This window comes from Ursus arctos, unplaced genomic scaffold (assembly GCF_023065955.2).
Source record: "Ursus arctos isolate Adak ecotype North America unplaced genomic scaffold, UrsArc2.0 scaffold_7, whole genome shotgun sequence".
Lineage (NCBI taxonomy): Eukaryota > Metazoa > Chordata > Mammalia > Carnivora > Ursidae > Ursus > Ursus arctos.
The window spans coordinates 74,617,149-74,639,388 of NW_026623089.1; the positions used below are offsets into that span (position 1 = coordinate 74,617,149).

A 22,240-nucleotide genomic window follows, 5' to 3' on the forward strand; every position below is an offset into this window, starting at 1 on the left:
ACTTAGGTCCAAATAAGTCATAAAAAATTGCTGATTCTTCCTAGTAGTTTTAATGAATTTTCCTTAATGGAAAGCAGCAGGCCTAAAGCAAGATTATGTACATAAAGAGAACATGATTTACTTTGGTTAGTTCATTGTACATCTGAGAAGTGCCAAAAGACTTTAAAAACACTTTTTAAAAAACAGGCCCAGATAGGTCTGAATTCACAAAACAACACTTTAATGCATAGAAATAATAAAACTGAAAACTAGGGATTCCCGTCAAGTAGATCCTGAGACTTCTGTGGTAGCTACCCTAGTTTTTGTAAACATATCTCCTTTTTATAGTGCTTCATTTTATTTGTTCCCAGGGTTTTTTTTCCTAGGTGGTCATGGCCTCTTATGATCCAAGTCATCCATAAAAAGACAAAACCAATGAGGTTCGTAGTAATTTGAAAGACTTTATCACCACCTGAAGCCAAAAGACCCTAAGATGTGTTAAACTGGCATCAAAGAGCTCCAATCCAGAGCATGTAGAACTCTTAACAAAATGATGATTCAAAACAAAACAAAACACCCAAGATGAAAAGATAGGAATAAGATTGAAATAGGCCCTACATGAAGAGGATATAAAAATTGGCAAAAAACAAAACAAAACACCTACAGAGGCATTCGATTTTATTAAGTACTAGAAAATTACAAAATAAACCACAAGAGACCACCCTATGTTCATCAGAATGGCTAAAATCAGAGACCGATGAAACCAAATTTTGCAACAGCCAGAGTTCGCAGATACTGCTGAAAGGATGTAAGTTAGTACAACATTTTGGAAAGCGTTATCTGTTAAGTGTGAACATATGCATAACCCCTGACTCAGAATTTCTACCCATAATATTGGCACAGCAGAAATGTGTACATATGCTCGTAAAAGATGTGTACAAAAAATCCACTTTTTGTAGATATGTTCCTTATTGTAGTATCTAAAAGTTGAAAACAACATTGCTGTCCAGACACAATATGTGCATCAACTGTAGTATATTCGTACAACGGAGTTCTGCAGAGCAATGAAAATGAATAGATTATGGCTGTGGCTGTTATGCAGCGACACGGATGGCTCTCAGAAATACAATGTGAGCAAATGAATTTGGACAAAAAATTTACTAAGCGCATTTATATAAAGTTCAGAAACAGGAAGAACTAATCCAATTAGAACAGTTACTTTTAAGGGGGAAGGCAGGTAATGCTCCATGTCTTGATCTAGATGCTGGCTGCCTCTAGATATATAATTTGAAAAACCATATTTTAAAAAACATTATTAAAATTTTAAAAATGTCATTAAAAAAGGGAAGATGTTTACTTAAATTTCTGGTCATTTTAAGCTATTCCTCTTGCAAGATAAAATAATTCTGATAGAAAGAGAGGAGATTGATTTTTTCTTTTTCTCTGTTTAGTTATAAATTAAAAGTTTTATATTTTGCAGGGAGGGGAGGGCACCTGGTGGCTCAGTCGGTTAAACGTCTGCTTCAGCTCAGGTCACGATCCCAAGGTCCTGGATCGAGTCCCCCATTGGGCTCCCTGCTCAGCAGTGAGTCTGTTCCTCCCTCTTCCTCTGCCCCTCCCCCTGCTTGTGTTCTGTCTGTCTCTCTCTCAAAGTCTTAAAATTTTTTTTTTCTATTTTTAATGCTTAGTGAAACAATGCCATATAGTTTTCTAATGGTTTCTAGTAAGAAAGCATGTTTTGGAACATGAGCTATGTTACGGGTGGTGGTGGCTGAGAACTGCCAGCCATCAGGTACAGCAGGTTAGATGTGGAAGATGGCGTTGATAGAATGCAAGCGAAAAAGCACATGGTTTTATCTGGTTCTAGGTTCCAGAATCGTAAGCCAAAGAGATGAGATTTGGACCTGAAAATTGTGTAGTCAGGTCAACAGGTCAGGAGTAGATTGATAAGTCCCTGTGCCCACAAGACACACGGGGACAGGCAAAGGTCTGGCTGCTATTCTACAAAAGAGGGAGCAAATGAAGCATCCACGCTGGGTAGGAAGGGTAAACTACAGGGAAGGGATTGAAGTCCTAGAAGAGCCAGGTGGAAGAAGGATTTAGGCCCTTGGCAAGAACAGGCATCACAGGGAAAGACCAGTCTGCATTCCAGACCTAGAACGGCGAGCTGCTGTGCTCAGAACACACTCCAGGATTAGTGACATCGCAGTAGGGCAAGGCCGGGTGATCCAGACGGACACAGACGTTTCTGAGGGACAGGCTCTTTGTAGATTTACTGTTTGGGGTTAGAACTAAAATGACAGTGCGGGATGAGCTGAGACTGAAGGTACAAAAAAGAAAAAACAGAAACAAACCAGGCGCATCCGCAGGCAGGAAATGAATGCTAGCTCCGGCTCCTTCTGTGTGACAGCAATTACTAAGGGAACTAGGGAAGTTTTCATTTGAGTCCCTATTGATTAAAGTGTAATCCAATGTTATGAATATGCTAAATCCCAAGAGCATGAAAAATAAGGTTAATGAATATGAAACATAAAGGCCATAAAAGTAAAGTCTTAATATTTATTTTTTAAGTTTTAATATTTAAATTTGTATCTCTTTTCCAAAAGCACCGTGATGAAGACAAACCTGGACTATTATCTTCTTTCCTTAAGATTTTTAAAATTCATTTTGAGAGAACAGTGAGCACACGATCGGGGCGGGAGGGGGCAGAGGGAGAAGCAGACTCCCTGCTGAGCGATCCCAGGGTCCTGAGATCATGACCTGAGCTGAAGGGAGACGCTTAACCGACAGAGCCACCCAGGCTCCCTTATACACTGTTATCTTTTAGCCACTACTGGGCTGCCTAAACTTGGACAGATTTCTTAATTTTTGTAAGCATCACCTCTGCAAGTTATGACTATATAACAAATTTCTCATGAATATAAATGAGAGAATGCATACAAAGCACTGAGTACGGTGCCTGGCTCGTGTGGATTTCTCAAATGTCCATTGTCACTGTGAATTATTTTATCTGAGTAGGTTCTTTTTACCTGTAAGGTAGTAATCATCTCGGTGTTCTCAGTTCAGCATGCATTGTGCATGTAAGTTATCAAAACAGAATTCCATGGAATGCTCATGTATTTTAACATTGCCCTTGCAACTGAATAGTGGGCCTATCCTTCTAGAACTCACTTTAGTATCAGTATAGAATACTAAGTTTTCTTCTTATGTGAATGATAGAATAAGGAATAGTTATAAATGCTGAAAATTAATATAAAAAGTTTCATCCATTATATAATGACTAGGTATATCCAGTCTTTGAAATACACTAAGATATTATCCTACTGAGAAATAATCCATGTAACTTTCCCACTTGCATTTTGTTTCATTATTGAAGTATATCCCCTTTATTCATTTCACCCATCACCCACCCACCTCCCCTCTGGCAACCACCAGTTTGTTCTTTGTATTTAAGACTCTGTTTTGTTGTTGTTGTTGTTGTTCCTTCCTTTCTTTGTTCATTAGTTTCATAAATTCCACATGAGTGATATCGTATTTGTCTTTCTCTGACTGACTCATTTAGCTTAGTATAATACCCTTAGCTCCATCCACATTGTTGCAAATGGCAAGATTTCGTTCCTCTTAATGGCTGAGTAATATTCCATTGTGAGATAGATAGATAGATAGATAGATAGATAGATAGATAGATAGATAGATAGATATGGTGTATCCATTCATCAGTCAGTGGACTTTTGGGCTCTTTCCATAATTTGGCTATTGTTGATAATGCTGCTATAACCATCAGGGTGCATGTATCCCTTCGAAACAGTAGTTTTGTATCCTTTGGGTAAACACCTAGTAGTACAATTGCTGGGTCGTAGGGTAGCTCTATTTTTAATTTTTTGAGGAACCTCCATACTGTTTTCCACACTGGCTGCACCAGTTTGCATTCCCACCAGAAGAGCAGGAGGGTTCCTCTTTCTCTGTATCCTTGCCCATACCTGTTGTTTCCTGTGTTGTTGATTTTAGCCATTGTGACAGGTGTGAGGTGATACTTCATTATAGTTTTGATTTGCATTTCCCTGATGATGACTAATGTTGAGCATCTTTTCATGTGTCTAGTGGTCATCTGGATGTCTTCTTTGGAAAAAAAATGTTTATTCATGTCCTCTGCCCATTCTTTAATTGGATTATTTGTTTTTTGCATGTTGAGTTGTATAAATTCTTTATATATACCTCTTTTTTATCCATTCATCTATTGATGGACACTCAGGTTGCTTCCATATCTTGACTTTTGTAAATAATGCTACAATAAACATAGGGATCCATATATCTTTTTCAATTAGGGTTTTGTTTTCTTTGGGTAAATATCCAATAGTGGAATTGCTGGATCATATGGTAGTTTTATTTTGTTTTGTTTTTAAGATTTTATTTATTTATTTGACAGAGATAGAGACAGCCAGCAAGAGAGGGAATACAAGCAGGGGGAGTGGGAGAGGAAGAAGCAGGCTCCCAGCAGAGGAGCCTGATGTGGGGCTGGATCCCAGAACGCCGGGATCACACCCCGAGCCAAAGGCAGACGCTTAACGACTGAGCCACCCAGGCGCCCCCATATGGTAGTTTTATTTTAATTTTTTGAGGAACCTCCGGACTGTTTTCCACAGTACCTACACCAACTTACATTCCCACCAAGAGTGCACAGGGGTTCCTTTTCTTTCATATCTTTGTCAATACTTGTCATTTCTTGTCTTTTTGATTTTAAGGTGATTTAAGGTGATAGCGCATTGTGGTTTTGATTTGCATTTCTCTGATGATTAGTGATGTTAGCATCTTTTCCTGTGTCTGTTGACCATCTGTATATCTTCTTTGGAAAAATGTCCATTCAGGTCCTCTGCCCATTTTTACTTGGATTATTTATTTTTTGGTGTTGAGTTGTATAAGTTCTTTAAATATTTTGGTTATTAACACCTTACTGGATATATCATTAGCAAATATCTCCTCCCATTCAGTAGGTTGCATTTTTGTTTTGTTGATTATTTCCCTTCTTGTGCAAAAGCTTTTTATTTTGGTGTAGTACCTGTAGTTTAATTTTGTTTTTGTTTCCCTTGACTCGGGAGACATATCTAGAAAAATGTTTCTACGGCTGATGTTAAACTAATAGCTATGTTTTCTTCTAGGAACTTTATGGTCTCAGGTTTCACATTTGGGTCTTCATTCTCAATTCATTTTTGTGGATGGTGTAGTAAAGTGGTCCAGTTTCATTCTTTTGCATGTAGCTGTCCAGTTTTCCCAACATCATTTGTTGAAGAGACTGTCTTCCCCATTGTATGTTCTTGCCTCCTTTGTCATAGATTGATTGACCGTGTAATCATGGGTTTATGTCTAGGCTCTCTATTCTGTCCCATTGATCTATGTGCCCACTTTTGTGCTAGTACCATATTGTTTTGATTACTACAGCTTTGCAGTGTATCTTGAAATCTGGGATTGTGATAACCTAAGTACGCCACCAAGAAACTGTTAGAACTGATAAATGAATTCAAAAAAAAGTTGTAGGATGCACAACTAATGTACAGAAAACTGTTGGATTTCTATACACTAATAATAAAAGCAGAAAGAGAAATTAAGAAAATAATCCCATTTATAATTGCACCAAAAAGAGTAAAATATACCCAAGAATAAGCTTAATCAGGAAGTGAAAGACTGTACTCCAAAAACTATAAAACATTGATAAGAGAAATTGAAGATGACACAAACAAATGGAAAGATTTTTTTATTCTCATGGATTGGAAAAACCAATATTGTTCAAATGTCCATACTACCCAAAGCAGTCTACAGACTCAATGCAATACTATTAAAATACCAACAGCTTTTTTCACAGAGCTAGATCAAATAATTCTAAAATATGTATGGAACCACAAAAGACCCTGAATAGCCAAAGGTATCTTGAGAAAGATCAACTTGCATATTCCCAATGATACGGTTCTTGTATTGGCAATTGGTATTTATGAGACATTTACATGTTTTAAACGAGCAGAATTATCTCAACACTGTGCTCTGAAGTATCTTTGTACATACTTTTTTCTTTGTCAGTAATTATCAATGGCTTGGCATTTCCCTTTTGGGAAATCATAGCAACTTTCCGAAAAAAATAATCTCCACATATTTAGAGGGGAGGTTCTTTTTTTTTTTTTAAGATTTTGTTTATATATTTGACAGAGAGACAGCCAGGGAGACAGTGAACACAAGCAGGGGGAGTGGGAGAGGAAGAAGCAGGCTTCCTGATGAGCAGGGAGCCTGATGTGGGGCTGGATTCCAGGACTCCGGGATCACGCCCTGAGCCAAAGGCAGACACCTAATGACTGAGCCACCCAAGCGACCCTAGAGGGGAGGTTCTGAATAGCAAACCCTAACAGCGCCGCTAGGAGACATTTCAGTCTTCAGGCAACACCCGTACCTGCTTATCCAGAGAACAGTTTTAAAAAGAATACTTTTTAAAAGGGCACGTTGGGGGTTTTGGTCCTTATCACACTACAGCAAACCATAACATTGGGTGAAGTTATCTTCTAGTAATTAATTAATGTCTGAGAAGTGGGAAAAAAAATCTTGAAATTCTCTTAAACACAAAAATAATCAAGAAGTCAGTACAATTTCTTAAATAGACTTTTTCAGAAAGAAGGCGCTAAAGCTATATTAAAAAAAAAAATCACAAACTGGAAAAGGCCAGCAATTTAAGAATGTTAAATAGATCCTTTAAGTTCTCCCTTTGTAGATAGATATGGTCAAAAATGCCATTTTTCAAAGAAAAAGTATTAATGGAAAGTTCTTAATAGCAGAAAATTTATCTTTCAAGATTATAACATGAATTATCTGTTAAAAAGTTGAAAAATGCAAGAGTCCTTTCTCTGGCTTTAATGAATCACAGCATGACACGCAGTCTTTTCTGGCACCTCCTGAGCATAGGAATGTTATGTTGTGTTAATAGTCATAATGAAAATTAGGGATAACTAATGAGGAAAGGAAAAGAACACAATGAAAATGTATAATCTCACCTACATTTACAAGGGTCTCATTAGCACTAAATGCAATTAAAACATTGAATTCTTAACATGTCATTTAATGGACCAGCACCACTAGGATACGGATGTCCCAGTGTTTGTGTTCTCCTTAGTCCTGCAAGAGAGATGCACAGATAAAGCTACTTGTCTTAATTTAATTCCTACTGACTCAGGAGGAGAAAAAATTGAGAAATACTACATTTGAATTTTTAATAAAATCTATTAGTGAGGTACACAAGTCATCTCTGAAGCAAGGAGCCTGGGAATAACCTTCCATCCAACACATCCTTCTCTCCATACAGTCAGTTTACTGGCAAATCTCGCATGGGCCTTGGGGTCAAAGATTCCAGGTTCTGCTCGCCAGCTGTGTGATTTGGGCTCATTTACGGACTTTATTGTCACATACACACTTCAAGAATGGCACCTACAGAATGGTTCTTGTTTTTTCTACCTACCAGAGTTAAGAAAATTAAATGATACCCTATTTATAAGGTCCTTAGTCCAATGCAGAACACTTGGTGCACAGTCTGATTATCTCTTATGTTTTCCCAGATCTTTCTTGAATATAATATTTTATTCATTATGCTTTTTCAGTGCTGACATTCAACCTGCATCTAATAATTCCAGTCATTGTCAACCCAGTTCTTAATTGGCTGAAGAACTATTTGGATTACAGCAGGAGGGCTGAAGGCAGTTAAGCTAAAAATAGATTGGCCAAAGCTATTTCTTAGCCAAAACAAAACAAACAAAAACTAGTAATTTTATCAAATATAAATGTTATCTAGAAACTGTCTTTGATTTTTTAAATTTGTGTAGCGTTGACACACAATATTACATTAGTTTCAGGTGTGCAACATAGTGATCAACTTCTCTGTATATTGTGTTGTGCTTACGACAGGTGTAGCGCCCATCTGTCACCACATGATGCTATTACAGTACCATTGATGATATGGCCATGACTTATTCATCCCATAACTCGAAGCCTGTGTCTCCCTCTCCCCTGCACCAATATTTCCCATCCCCCCTCCCCTCTGGAAACCATCAGTTTGTTCTCTGTATTTATGGCTCTGATTCTGTTTTTTTTGTTGTTGTTTATTACTCATTTGTGGCATTGTTTTTTAGATTCCACATATGAGTGAAATTATATGGTATTTGTCTTTTTCATTGGACTTACGTCACTTAGCCTAACACCCTCTAGGTCCATCCATGCTGTTAGCAAATGCCAAAATCTCATCCCTTTTTTAAGGCTGTGTGTGTGTGTGTGTGTGTGTGTGTGTGTGTGTGTGTGTGTATGTCTGTCTGTCTATTGACATATAGATAGATGGTCAACAGACACATGAGAAGATGCTCAACATTACTCATCATCAGGGAAATGCAAATCAAACCCACAATGAGATATCACCTCACACCTGTCAGAATGGCTAAAATCAACACAAGAAACAACAGGTGTTGGCAGGGATGTGGAGAAAAAGGAACCCTTGTGCACTGTTGGTGGGAATGCAAACTGGTGCAGCCACCCTGGTAAATGGTATGCAGGCTCCTCAAAAAATTAAAAATAGAACTACCCTACGATCCAGCAATTGCACTGTTAGATATTTACACAAAGAAAACAAAAGCACTAATTCAAAAAAATATAGGCACCGTACGTTTATTGCAACATTATTTACAATAGCCAAGGTGTAGAAACAATCTAGTAACTATCAAGTCTTGATAATATTGGTGTTCTGTGGGCTGGTTTTACAACAATTTATAGATTTTATGTATCCTTTAAAAATATGTCTATTTAAAAAAATAATATTGTTTATTACATTTTTTAAAAGTCCTACTCTTACTATTATATCTTGTTTGAAAAAGAAATATACATTTTGTTTGAAATAAAAAAAAATTCTATGTGACCAGTTAATGACTGAAAATAATAGGTTATAAGGCCGTACAGATGATACAATCCTGGTTACAGAAAGTGTATGTATATATAGTAAATATAAAAGGACATTCATAAAGATGTTAATGTCTATAAATGGATGTAATTATAGGGTTTTTAATATTCCTTTGTTAATATGCATTTTCTGATATTTCTGTAATTGAGAAGTAATCAAATATTTTATATATTAGACACATTTAACACATATAAAAGACTACTGGCCATTTAAGTTGTTATAACTTCATCTTTACAAATCTTTACAAATAACAGGGAGCAAGAATAATTAGGTGAAAATGATTAAGGAATTAAAAAAGAAAGAATGATTTAGGAATTTGTAAAAAGGAAAGCATAGTGAAAACAAAAGCATAGAAGCAATAATTTTGTAAAAGTCGATTCATAAATTATTATAGCCCCATCCATGCTTCTCAAAAAATAAAAATATTTCTAAAAATCAGCAGTTGGCAATGCTAATATTTTATCATATCATCTTAAGATGGAATTGTAATGTTGGCCACTCTGCTTTATAGCATATTGTTTTGGGGTCAATTCTTTTTAGAATTTCATACAACAAAAAATAATAGGGATTTTAGTTTAGTGTTAACAGCTGTGTCTTCTTAGCAAACTTGTCAGATGTTAGACATAAATACACTGTTACAAAATTGAAAAAAGTAAGTGTATGGACATATGTGTTTACATATATATGTGTATTGTATATACGTATTGTATATATCTATATAAAGAGATGGAGGTTTTCTAAAATACCTCCCATTTAAATGAGGGACATTGCAGAGAGCAACTTTTTTTTTTATTGAATGTGTTGTGTTGTTTATATTAAAATGTTGCAATTCATATATACTCAAGGAGACAGTTTATTGTCCCATGTGTAAATAGCACCATTCCAATCTGTAAATACAGCCTTCTTTATAATTAGTGTCACTTTAATGTTCCTTAAGGCTTTTTTTCTAATCATTAGTTTCATCCTAGTACTTTATATTCAATATATTTTTGAAAGTTCTCCATTTATTTTCCAAAGTAAAAGGTTTATAAATTGAATTCTATTTTCCTTTGACATACTCTTTTAAAAAGCAATGATAAAGATTTGTCTTTTTGTAGTAAAGCTTTCTGTTTGTGCTTGCTGTTTTCTTCTTAGATGGGCAATCAAACATTGTCAGAGAGAATGCAAAGAGGATTCAGCATTTGGATTTAATTTGCAAATGCCCTGCTATCCATTTCCCCTGATTTTCTCTTAAACTTAACAATTGAAGGATGAATAGGCTTCTTATACATTATTCATATTCTAAACCTTTTTGTAATAACGAAAGTGCCATTATTTATCTTTTAACACAAACTGTGCTTTACAATTGTTAAAGTATATATGAGGATGTTTAAATTAAAAGATATTCAAATCTTTGTATGAAGCAAGGTGGTCCAAATTATTCAACACATGAAGGACACCCTATCTTAAATATTCTAATCATGGGAACAAAAGTAAGCTTAAAAACATGTTTTAAAGTCATGTTATATATCCTAGTTTAAATTTTAATTTTCATTTTTGAAATAGATTTTAGTAATCAATGTGGATACCAAGTGACAAAAAAGAATAAGAAAATTAAGAAATTTCATAAGTAATGGAGACACATAAATATTATAATATGCCAAGGTAAGTGCTATAGTAAAAGATACATAAGATACAGTACTAGGAACATGCAGGTGGAAACAACACTGCCCCTAGGGGAGTCGGGACAGCCTTCAGAAAACTAGTCATTTAGACTGAGGGTTCACTACGTTGCTCAATATTATATATATATATATATATATATATATATATATATATATAACATATATATGTTCATATATATATATATATATATGTTCAGTGTGTGTGTGTGTGTGTGTGTGTGTGTGTGTGTGTGTGTGTGTGTATGCGCGTGCACCTGCGGGTGCACCAAAATAGAGTCCAGGAGGGAACATCATCTAGCCTAGGACACAAGAGACATTTTAAATTAGAAGAAACTGTGTAAGCAAAGGGTTTGAATCATAAAACAACATAGATCATTCAGGAAAAATGCTAGATAATGTGGTTTGGGGGAAATATAACTAGAGTTAAACGTAGGGTAAGAGGTTGGAATGGTAAACTGGGATCAGAGTATTTCATGGACTTGTCTTAATGTCCCTCCTCTGGCAACTGGGGGCTCTCGGTCACTTATTAGCTGTTGCTGGAGTGAAAAATGGGACACGAGAGCCTGTGTTGGGCAGCATCTGCTTGATAAATAGTCTCTGAGCTGAGGAATATTGCAGAAGGCAAACGCAGAAGGCTTGCTGATGGACTGGAAGTCAGGAGGCCAGGCACGAGATGATGGATGCAGGGATCTTTCGCTCAGTTCCCGTGTAGATGGGGGCCCTTGCCAGGCAGGGAGACTACAGCTAGAGGGACCAGCACAGTAGCCTGGAGAGGGACTGGAGTGGGGTAGGGGGGATGACTGAGAAGATGAAACTGTATTCGGTTTGGATTGATTGGATTTAATGTAATTGAGTTAGAAATAATGTGTCATTTAACTTGCTTTGAATGCCGAAGAATTTGAATTCCTAACTACAGAATTATTGCAAAGGCACAGATTTCTTAAACATTTCAATAATAAGTGAGCTTTCCTTAAAAGTCCTGAACATTTTGGGATTCAGAATCAACATTAAAAGCTAGTGTTCCTCTCTCAAATAGAAGGCTCAGATTGTACATGTGTTTTCGGTTCTTACTGTGTCTGTGGAACGGAGCACAATTTCTTTCTTTTCCAAGTGAATGAAAAGACAGAGCAAATGTTTCAGAGTTCATTTCAAAGCATCTTTGAGGAATATATGATCAGTCATGATAGTAGCAATAACGAGAAAAAGAACAAAGCAATTATTTTTTGAGGTAATATTTATTTTCCAAAGAATTTACAAGGAAAGGAAAATAGCACTTAAAGAAAATGTTGCGGTTATCACATCAATGCAGGTCTTCCCGATGTTTGAATCTCATGCCTTCTGTAATAAAACATATTTCAGTATAAAATTGTAAAAAGGATAAAAGGAAGATTTTGCTGTTCTTGGGTTTCTATCTTTAATTTTTCAAATAGGTATTATCACATGATATTTGGCACCACTCTTCACGAGTAAACTTTGGCAAATTCTAAGTATAATAAAACAATAGTAAAACTCCTGAAAAGGTCTTTGCAATTCAAGCGGTGTTGCACTTGTCAACATACCATTATTAAGTTGTCGTTTCTACAATAAGCTGCATTTTACTCATTAGAACATCTGAGTTGTATTAGACTTTTACTGAACCGTACAAATAGTGCATATATTGAACCTAGAAATTATTGGGCTGTGATCACTTTTTCGACATCTTGATAAAAAAACAAACACTAAGCTTTCTTATTTAAAATGTCTCTCTCCTCTTTTTTCTAGGTTGGTTTTTTTTTTGGTTTTTTTTTTGGTTTTTTGTTTTTTGCATAAGTGTTGAATAGCTTTATAAATAGACCAGTCTACCTGACATTTTCCTTTCCTCATTCATATTTTATCCTACCTTGGTCAAATGTATTGTCTGTAAGTGCTTTAAAATGAAGTTTTCTTTGTAGTTTCTGCAAATACAAGAGCCAAGGTAAAGTAGTTTAAGAAGCCAAAGCGATCTACATGGCAGATGTTCTTTTTGCCCCTTACAAATACAACTTGACATACGGACATTAGTAGCTGAAAATGTGGGATGTGAGTATTTTTACCCTGACATTCTAAAATACTTCCACTCTGTTTCAGGGAAAGTGAGACTTCAGCACTGTTAAATGTTAAAGTGAGGTCTAATTGAAAAGTTGAAGTTAAAAGTTAGCATTATTGGATTTTAATGGGCTTTGGAAGTTCTTAGGACATCACTAATTATTCCACTAATATTTCTGTATTCACAGTATTCATTTAGGCAACAGAGGGGAACAGTTACTTACGCTGCTACAAAATTAATGGGCTCACCTACACCCCTGTACGATAGAGGCAATTATTTGGTGATTTTCTTTTAATATTGGGCACCTGTGTGCATTAAAATTTCCAGATGAGGTCTTAGAAATGCATAAGTGGTTTCCTGTGTCTTAGCTTTCATTTAGAAATATAATTACAGCAGGTATAATTATAATATTCATTTCTGATTTTCATTCTGTTAAAACAACTCTAGACGTAACTTTCCTGACTTGCTCAGTAACAGAAACTCCTAAAAGTCTGCGAATCAAATCTTTGAGGGTTACCTCTCCCAGACAATAATGACTGTGCCTGCAGCCCCACATGCATTTTTGATTATAAAGAAGCTGATGGAATAAGTAAAGTGACATTGATTCCTTAGCAGATTTGATTCAGTTACACTTTTCTTGAAGAGCCAGTTTCCATTTTTAGGTGTTAGTTTAACCAAGCTTGTTGGATGTCCCCTTATGGCTATCTAAAAATGATGCAATCAGTCTGTAATTTTTACCTATTTTTCCCTTTCTCAGAATATCTTTAGGAATTTTCCCCAATTTTTTAGGAAATAATGCAGCTTATATTCATAATAGTTTATTTATTAAAAAAAACAAAAAACACATGTAGCTGTTTTGCTTTAGTCACACCTAACGTCATTAGTGATATCTTTGGCAAAGAATTTCCTTTCAAACTCATTCTTCTTAGTCGCACAGAATGCATCAGGACTAAATTTTAATATTGCTAACTATCAGTTCTTTCTCCACTTCCCCCCAAAAAGCCAGAAAGGTAAATTTCTATATGAAAGTAAATGTGTCCTACATTAAAATATAAATGAATTTTGACTTATGTTTCCAATCACTTTCCTTCTTTTAGGGATGATACATTTTACATTAGAATATATTCTATCCATTGTAATTAACCTGGTCTGTTAAGTAGAAGATTGAATTACTTTTGTTCTAATTGCAGATATAGTAGATTTTACCCTCTATCATTTTATTTTGGTTTTCCCTTGTCCTGTTTTGTTTTCTTCTGTTCTCTATATTTTTTTCTCTCCTTTTTGTTTTCTTTTGGATGGATATTTTTTTCCTTGCCCCATGCATGTATCCTTTGTGTATTTGTAAAGTTATATACTCTATTTTATTTAATAAGGGTTACCTTAGAAATTTTAACATACACGTACCTAAAAATATCAATATACCCTCCATCCTGAATACTATTTAGAATCTTAGGTCATTTAAATTTAGTCCCTCCCATTGAAATTTGTATATTATTGTTTTTGGATATTTTACTCTATTTTTTTAGCCACACACAACAATATAATTACTGTGTTGTAGAGTCTATGCTTAAGTAGAGTTATTCAGACACTTGATACTTTCTTTGCTTTTTCATGTCTTCCTAAGTCTTAGATCTTCCCCTGGAATCACATGCCTTTCACTTAAGGGACACAGTGTAGAATGTTGTTGGTGCCTTTCCATGCTACTCTCTGAGGGTGCTAAGACCTTCTATGACTCCCCTTTTTGTTGGGTGTGGGGTGTTGCATGTTCTGGGTAGGTCACTTTGTATTCTGTTGGTAGGTTATGGGGCTTCTTAAATCTGTCCGTAACTATCAGTTCTGGAAAATTCTGTTCTCTCTTCTTGACTTTCTGATTCGATGTTTGCTAAACTTGATCACTCTCAGTGCTTTGTCTCAAACTTGCTTTTAGATTTTTGGTCTTTGTTGCTCTGTAGGGCATTCTGCATCATTTCTTTTATCCCTTTCATTCACTTCACTAATTCTCTCATCAGCGATGCCTAGGTTGCTAACACCTTCATCTCTTTTTTTTTTTTTTTTAAGATTTTATTTATTTATTCGACAGCCAGCGAGAGAGGGAACACAAGCAGGGGGAGTGGGAGAGGAAGAAGCAGCCTCCCAGTGGAGAAACCTGACGTGGGGCTCGATCCCAGAGCACCGGGATCACACCCTGAGCTGAAGGCAGATGCTTAACGACTGAGCCACCCAGGCGCCCCTCATCTCTGGGTTTTTAATTTCAATTATTATTTATTGTTTTTAGCAGTTTCTTTTTATCTATGTTCAACTATTCTCATTCTTTTTTCTTATTTTTAAGACTCTATTTACTGAAACATATTGAACGTTTTTGCTTTATACTCTGTGCCTGCGAATTCCCTTTGTGGGTAGGACTTTGCTTTTTTCCAACAAGCTCTTTTTTATGCTATTTTATTGTTCATTTTGAGGATTATTTTCACTCTAACATTTTATCTTTCTTGGAACTTATTTGGTAGGATTATTTGAGGCATAGGTTAGAGATGACTGTTTTGAAAAAGCACCTACTTCTGTGAGGAGGCTAGGCTATTAAAGATCACTTTTCTCAAATTCTCAGTTGTGATTTTTCTGTTCATGCAGGTAGAGTTTAGAACCACTGGATTTACAAATTCAGGAATTCAGATTATTATGATTTCTCCTAGAACTGAGCGATTGCTAGTGTGTGAATAAAGGCTGCTGACCCTAATGAGGAGCTGTGTTGGTTGGATTGATTCCCAAGGAAAAATTTTCCCCTGCACTCAACAGCAAAGTTTAAGCCAGGCGGTTTTCTTTGCAGTTTTGGGGTGGTGGTGGCAGTGGAGGCTGGAAAGGAGAGGTGAATTCCTCAGTTGCCCTTAAAGTGAGAACTGAGCATTCTGGGAAAGGTGATCTTATTAGACTCACTTCCACGACTGGGGCTCAGGTCTTGCTTCCTATTCTCTGCGCCGCTCATGACCTCAAGAATTAATTTTAAGTTCACCTAGATCAGCAAAATGCCCTCTAAGTGGAACTACCATTAGCACAAAGGTTTTTGTATCCCTGCCTTTACTTAGTTTTTGGCCTGCATATCTATTTTTTTCTCTCCATCTCCATGACATGTCTAGGAGGAGTACTTGTGATCTTTTTCCAGCTCTTACTGTTGTGTTCACTAGTCCCGGTCCTGGTGCTTAGTGTGACGTATTGAGTGTAGTGGTTCCAGTATAGGTTTTAGAGTGAGATCTCCCCACCTGTGCTATGAGCCATCTTTGTGATGATGAGAAAGTGACTAATCTCTTTGCGCCTCGGTTCTTTGACCTATAAAATGTACTCAGTGGGAAAGATGTCCTGAGATACTATGTGAGGCATCGGTCTGCCTGACTCTCACCTTCATCATTCCTCAGTCCCCAGTTGACAGTTATATGGCTGTAGAGGGAAAAGTTCCAGGAGTTGTGGAAGGACAAAACAATGAGCACAACGTGACCACCGTGACATCCATGATGGGGACGGAAGGGACATAAGTCCCGAAGAAGTGAGAACAGAGATGGTGTTTGTGTACCTGAGAATTCCCTGGTCTCAAAGAAGTCTTCATTGAATAAGAAAGTGATGGGAGGTTGCAGTCAGAAATGTATACATCAAAGTTTACACTTCCAGAGATGGAGTGTTTCCTTAGAGGGATTATCTCCATAAGTCAGAAGATTAGCGTGTGGTTACGGGATAGAATAGATGCAGTGAGGCAGTTCAAAGATCAATGACAGTTATTCATGCCTAAGAATTTGAAGATGAGTCATTGATTGTGTCCTCTCCATGAACACTGAAATACACAGAAGAGGAGAAAGTCGAAGTAGGAAAGGGTACACTAGAGAGTCAGAACCCACGGCCTCAAGGAAGGGTAGAGCGTGCACTACATATAAATGCATGGATTTCAGTTGGGGAAGTTTTGCAACCTTGACTCAGAGATGGTCTGGAAGCAATAAAGAAAAGTGGAAAAGAAAACAGAAAGAGGAGAACTACCCAATATTCATCAGTCACATCTTTTATAACAGGTTTCGGTCTTAAATCATGTGTTTGTTGAAAATTGAGTAGATTCAAAATTGAACTTGAAAATCCTTTAAGTTGCTTCTAAGTGTGATGCCTATTGGCACGTTAATCATTCACTGTTGAACTTGCTATATTCGGCTAGGTACATGGGGGGAGGGTTTGAAAGAAGGTTGATGATGCTGGCAACCCTCATCAATGCCTGTTCTCTGAAATGAGATCTTTGAGATTCTAAGAGGATTAAGCCCATTCGAAGAAAGAGAAATTCAAAGTGGAATCATTATTGACAATGTACATATGAGTAGTTTTATATTTTTGGAAAAATATCCTGTAAACATAATTTTTTAAAATCCTCTCTTTTTGACAACTTGCTCATTATTTATTCAGGATAGGTATTGATGCCCAAAGGGCCAAGGTCCCAAGACCGGGCTTTGTGTGTGACAGACTTCAAGAGCAAGACATTTAGAGAAAGGGACAAAGATTTATTAAGTATAGAAATAAGAAAGGAGCGACCGCACAGAGTAGCGGTCTCTCCGATGTGGGAAAGAACATTAGGGTTCGAAGCCGACGGCCGAGAAAGAATTCTTGAGAAGTCTTCGGTGCAAAAAGGTAGTTTTATCAAAGCACAGGGACAGGACCCGTGGGCAGAAATAGCTGCAATGAGGTCAGGAGGAGTGGCCCATTATATAGTTTCAAGCTAGGAAGGGATTAGGGATAGTTTAACTCTCTAAGGAATTTGGAAGCAAGGTTTCCAAGACCTTGAGGGAGCTAGCTGTTGGGGAAAAGGTCATTTATTACCGTCTAACAGATCCTCAGTCATAAAACCCTACAGATGTGTATCGGTGGGCCATTTGCTTGGGAAGTTTCCAAAGGTATTTTGATATGTTAAAGTAGACTTACAGGATCGGGGGTAGGGCTAAGATTGCCTTTTGCCCTTAGGAAAGTACTAACATTGAGGCAGCTGAGTCCCTAGAGGAATGTCACTCTGCCTGTTTCAAGGACTTGTCAGTGGGCTCTAGGTAGTCAGGAAATTTAATCATTTTTCTTCTGCCTTTGTTTCCCACATCATCTTCTCCCAGATGAGGAAGAGGACCCCCCTTTGCCTCTAATGAAAAGTTTTATAAATTTTTTAAAATTAGTTAACCATATGGGGAGGGGCTTACTCTTTAACTTTGAGCTTATTCCTTACATTGGGCCATTTATTTTCCCATTGTCTTGGTGATGTGGTTTTGGAATGTAGGTGAGGTTCAGAGCCAATGGCCAAGAAGGAATTCTTTTTTTTTTTTTAAAGATTTTATTTATTTATGTGACAGAGAGACTGCCAGCGAGAGAGGGAACACAAGCAGGGGGAGTGGGAGAGGAAGAAGCAGGCTCATAGCGGAGGAGCCTGATGTGGGGCTCGATCCCACAATGCCGAGATCACGCCCTGAGCCGAAGGCAGACGCTTAACCACTGTGCCACCCAGGCGCCCCCCAAGAAGGAATTCTTGAGACGACTTTGGTGCAAAATGGTGGTTTTATTAAAGCACAGCGACAGGACACAGGGGCAGAAAGAGGGGCTGCACCAGGGTTTGGAGGGGTGCTGATTATATAGTCTGTGGTTAGTGGAAGTAAGGAGAAGGGAGGTTTTCAAAAGAACTTTCATATGTTAAAGAGGACCTAGATACCTGAGGCCTTGCCATTGTCAAGTTAAGGTTGTTTTTCCCTCTAGCGAGGTATTAACATAAAGATAGTTGGGAGCTTCCTGGAAGAATGTCACACATGTCCCGCCCAGGAGTGGGTGCCTTTGTCCTCAGCCAGCCTTCTGCTCTCTCATCACTGGGGTTGTGGAATTACCCACAGAGAACAATTTTAAGAACGTCCAGCCTTTGTGGCTTTTAGTGCCAAAGGGAATGGGGCCTGGTAGTCTTCCATGAGTCGGATCGTGATTCTTTTTATGACCTGCTTTTTTTTTTTTTAAATGACCTGACTTTAAGGTTAAAGGTTATCCTAAAACCAAAATGGCCTTACTTCAGTCAACTTGTTTCCCGAGCCTCGCTTCCCTCCTGGCTCAGTGTATTTTTAAATGCACCTTAACCTGTTAACTTAAAATATGGCTACCTTGTGATTGTCTTAACTTAATAAATTAGGACTACTAGAAAGTGAAATTCCTTGTTTATTGAAATTGGTAGTTCGTCCGTAAGAACTGCACAGAGAAACTTAATGTACTAAGCAATCATGTGATTTTAGTGTAACCACCTTTTCTTTTCTAAATGTGATTGTATTGTGGTGCGGGGTTTATTTTAAAATACAAAGGTTTATTTGAGAAAGACAAATACTATATGATTTCACTCATATGTAGAATCTAAAAAAACAAAAGAGCAGAGTGAGACCTATAAATACAGAGAACAAAGGGAGGATTGCCAGAGGGGAGGGGAGAGGAGATGGGAGACACAGGCTTCTATGGAATGAATAAGTCACGGGGTTAAGGGATATCAATGATACTGCAATAGAACTGTATGGTGACAGATGGTCGGTACACGTGTGGGGAGCACATAGAGATGTTGAATCACTGTGTCGTATCCCTGAAACTAATGTCACATTGTGTGTCAACTGATGAGGGAACAGAAGGCAAGCTGAGGACAAAGCAGAAACTGACGCCCTGCACCCCCGCCCCCATGGGATGTACGGGACATTCCTCAGGCACCCCTGGCTGCCCAAAAGCTGGGGAAAAGAAAAAGAAATGGTTAACTAACAGAGATCACAGTCCTGCAAGACCTGAGTCTCCCTCAGTTTACACATGTCCTAGTGATTTACAAGGAAGCAGCTTTCTTATCAATAGCCTAACTTCCAGAGACCCATAATTCAGTTTCCTGGAGCCCTAACGTTACCACCCCCTCCATAAAATTGAAGGAGGCTGAGGCAGAAGGAAATGTAAATAAAATGGAATTACTTTTAAACCTGAAGCCCATGGACAAGAACTTGTGATCATTCCTCGGGAGACTCCCAACTGTCCTAATCTTAGTTCCTCAGTAGAGGGAGGGACAGCCTTGGCTTGACAATAGCAAGGCCTCCAGTGTCCAGAGTCTTCTTCAACATACGAAAGTGCTTTCTCAACCTCCCCTTTTCCTCACCTCCCCCAACCCCATGGTATATAATCAGCCACCTCTCACAACCCGGGGCAGCAGCTCTTTCTGCCCACAGGTCCTGTCCCCGTGCTTTAATAAACCACCAGTTTTGCACCAAAGGCGTCTCAAGTCTGGGTCGTCAGCTCCGGACTCCACCCCACTGAGCCTCACCTATATTCCCAACCTCACATCAACTATACTTCTATTATAAAAATTTAATTCTTTTTTTGAAAAGCACAGGCCCATGAATGTTAGTCGTAAGTACTTGAGAGTGGGGATGCAGCAAATTGGACTTAGATTCTAGAGTCGGAATGACCACAATTCAAATCCTGAAGCATAGAATAGCTAAGTGGATAAGATCTAGAACTACCGGAGTCTCGGGTTCTTCAGATAAAATAGGGAATAATAATGTATATTTCATGGTATTATGGTAAAGATGAAATAAAATGATTTAAGATATCTATAAAATTCTAAAAATATAAAGATTTAAAATCTCACAACACAAAAATGAGTAGAGGAATTCAGAGAGAAAGGAGAACATATAGTGTGATCCCATCAACATAAAGTTTAAAAATAAGCATAACTAGGGGCACCTGGGTGGCTCAGTGGGTTAAGTAGCTGCCTTTGGGTCAGGTCATGATCAAGTCCAGCATTAGGCTCCTTGCTCAGCAGGGAGTCTGCTTCTCCCTCTGCCCCTCCCCCTGCTTGTGCTCTCTCTCAATCTCTCTCTTTCTCTGACAAATAAATAAATAAAATATTTTAAATAAATTTTTAAAAATTGAAAAAATAAAAATAGTCATAACTAATCAGTTTATTTATTTAGAAATAAGCACAGTGGTTTCCTGGGGAGTGGGTATGGCTGGAAAGACAGAACATTCTGGGATGGTGGTAAAGCTTTCTTGATGGAGGTGCTAATCACATGGGTGTGTATAGTTTGCACAATTTTACTGAGCTGTTTACTTATGATTTGTCCATTGTTGTGCACATTTTTTATACCTCACTGTCATTTGCATTAACGGTAAAAAATTTATTTCAGTGGAAACACCCATGCTAATTTTAAGTTAAAGGATAATATTCAACCAGATCTTTGACATATTTGGCATTAGTCCCAAGTTTGCTCCTAGTATGTTAAAGAAATGTCTTTGATTACTTGATTCAAACTCTGATTTTAATTTTAGTTGGAAATGTGCTTTTCATTTCTTATCTATCCTTTATTAAATGAACCCTGAGTTCAAAGCTTAAAAAGAAACACTTTGATAACTATTTTTCCTTTGTTCTTCTCCTTTTGTTGATAATGTGATCTAATGTTGAAATCTAATTACTGTCCCTCTAATGCCAAAAACTAAGATCTGCCATTCTGTGAAACATACAGACCGTCTGCGGAGATGAGCTGGTCTTAAGCTGAGAATTTTGACTTCTTAGAAAATTCAAAAAAATATTTTATCCCAAAGTGAAATATCTGTTTGTTTACTAGCTGGTTAGAGTTATCCTGAATTGTTTTCCGTGGTTAAGCACATATATAGAATTTGAAGCTGGAGAATGAAGCTAATGGTAACTCTTAATATACATTCGCTGTTATTATCATTATTTATATCCCAACTTTACCACTCAGTATGGAGCCCTTGGCTGTTGAAATTTAGTGAGAATTCAAATTTCAATTTCTGAGTCCCATTAGCCTCATTTCAAGTGTTGAGTAGCCCTATGTGGCTAATGGCTGCTGTGTGGGACAGAACACAGAGCTTTTCCTTCATCATAGAAAGTTCTCTTGGACAGCACTAACTTGTGTAATTGGAATAATGCATTCCTCAGAGTTTTTATTAAAGAAGATGATGTTTTATAGAATCCTTAGCATTATAATGGCAAGTCAAAAATTCTTGATACATATTTAATAATATCTTTAGTAAAAATAAGAGTAACCGAACATTAAAATAATAATAATAATAAGGTGTATGTGGCCTTGTATAAATTCACTGAGACTCTCATAGCCATCATTCCTCTTCCAAATTTTCCATTATGAAATAATTCTCAAATCGACATTCTGAAAAATCTCCAAAGTAGAAGCCATAGAAGTAGACAAGTAGATGATATTCACCACTTCAATTTAAAAAAATCGTAATAATTTCTGAACAACTATTTCCTCTTTTAAATTCTAAATGTTAAGAAACCTTAACATGTAGATCGTAAGTACCTACAACTAGGAACAAATCTGGTTAATTAGGATATGGAATGATTAAAAAGGAACCTGGATTAGATTCTAACCTTCTCTAATTATGACATGGCATTAACTAATATGGATTTATTGGTTAATAAACTCTGAACTTTTCTCTTACTGTCATTTGAGATCTTTTAGTGCGTTATTTTATTTTTCCCCTTCAGGAAATAGGCTAGATCACAACGACTGTCACATGCTATGCCTA

General features: G+C 37.2%; 1 protein-coding gene across 1 annotated transcript in view; it reads left to right on the forward strand.

Moving 5' to 3' along the window:
* The window catches only part of PCDH15 (protocadherin related 15), a 1,631,248-nt gene that overhangs the window by 1,540,678 nt on the left and 68,330 nt on the right, over window positions 1–22,240 (forward strand). The window lies entirely within an intron of this gene.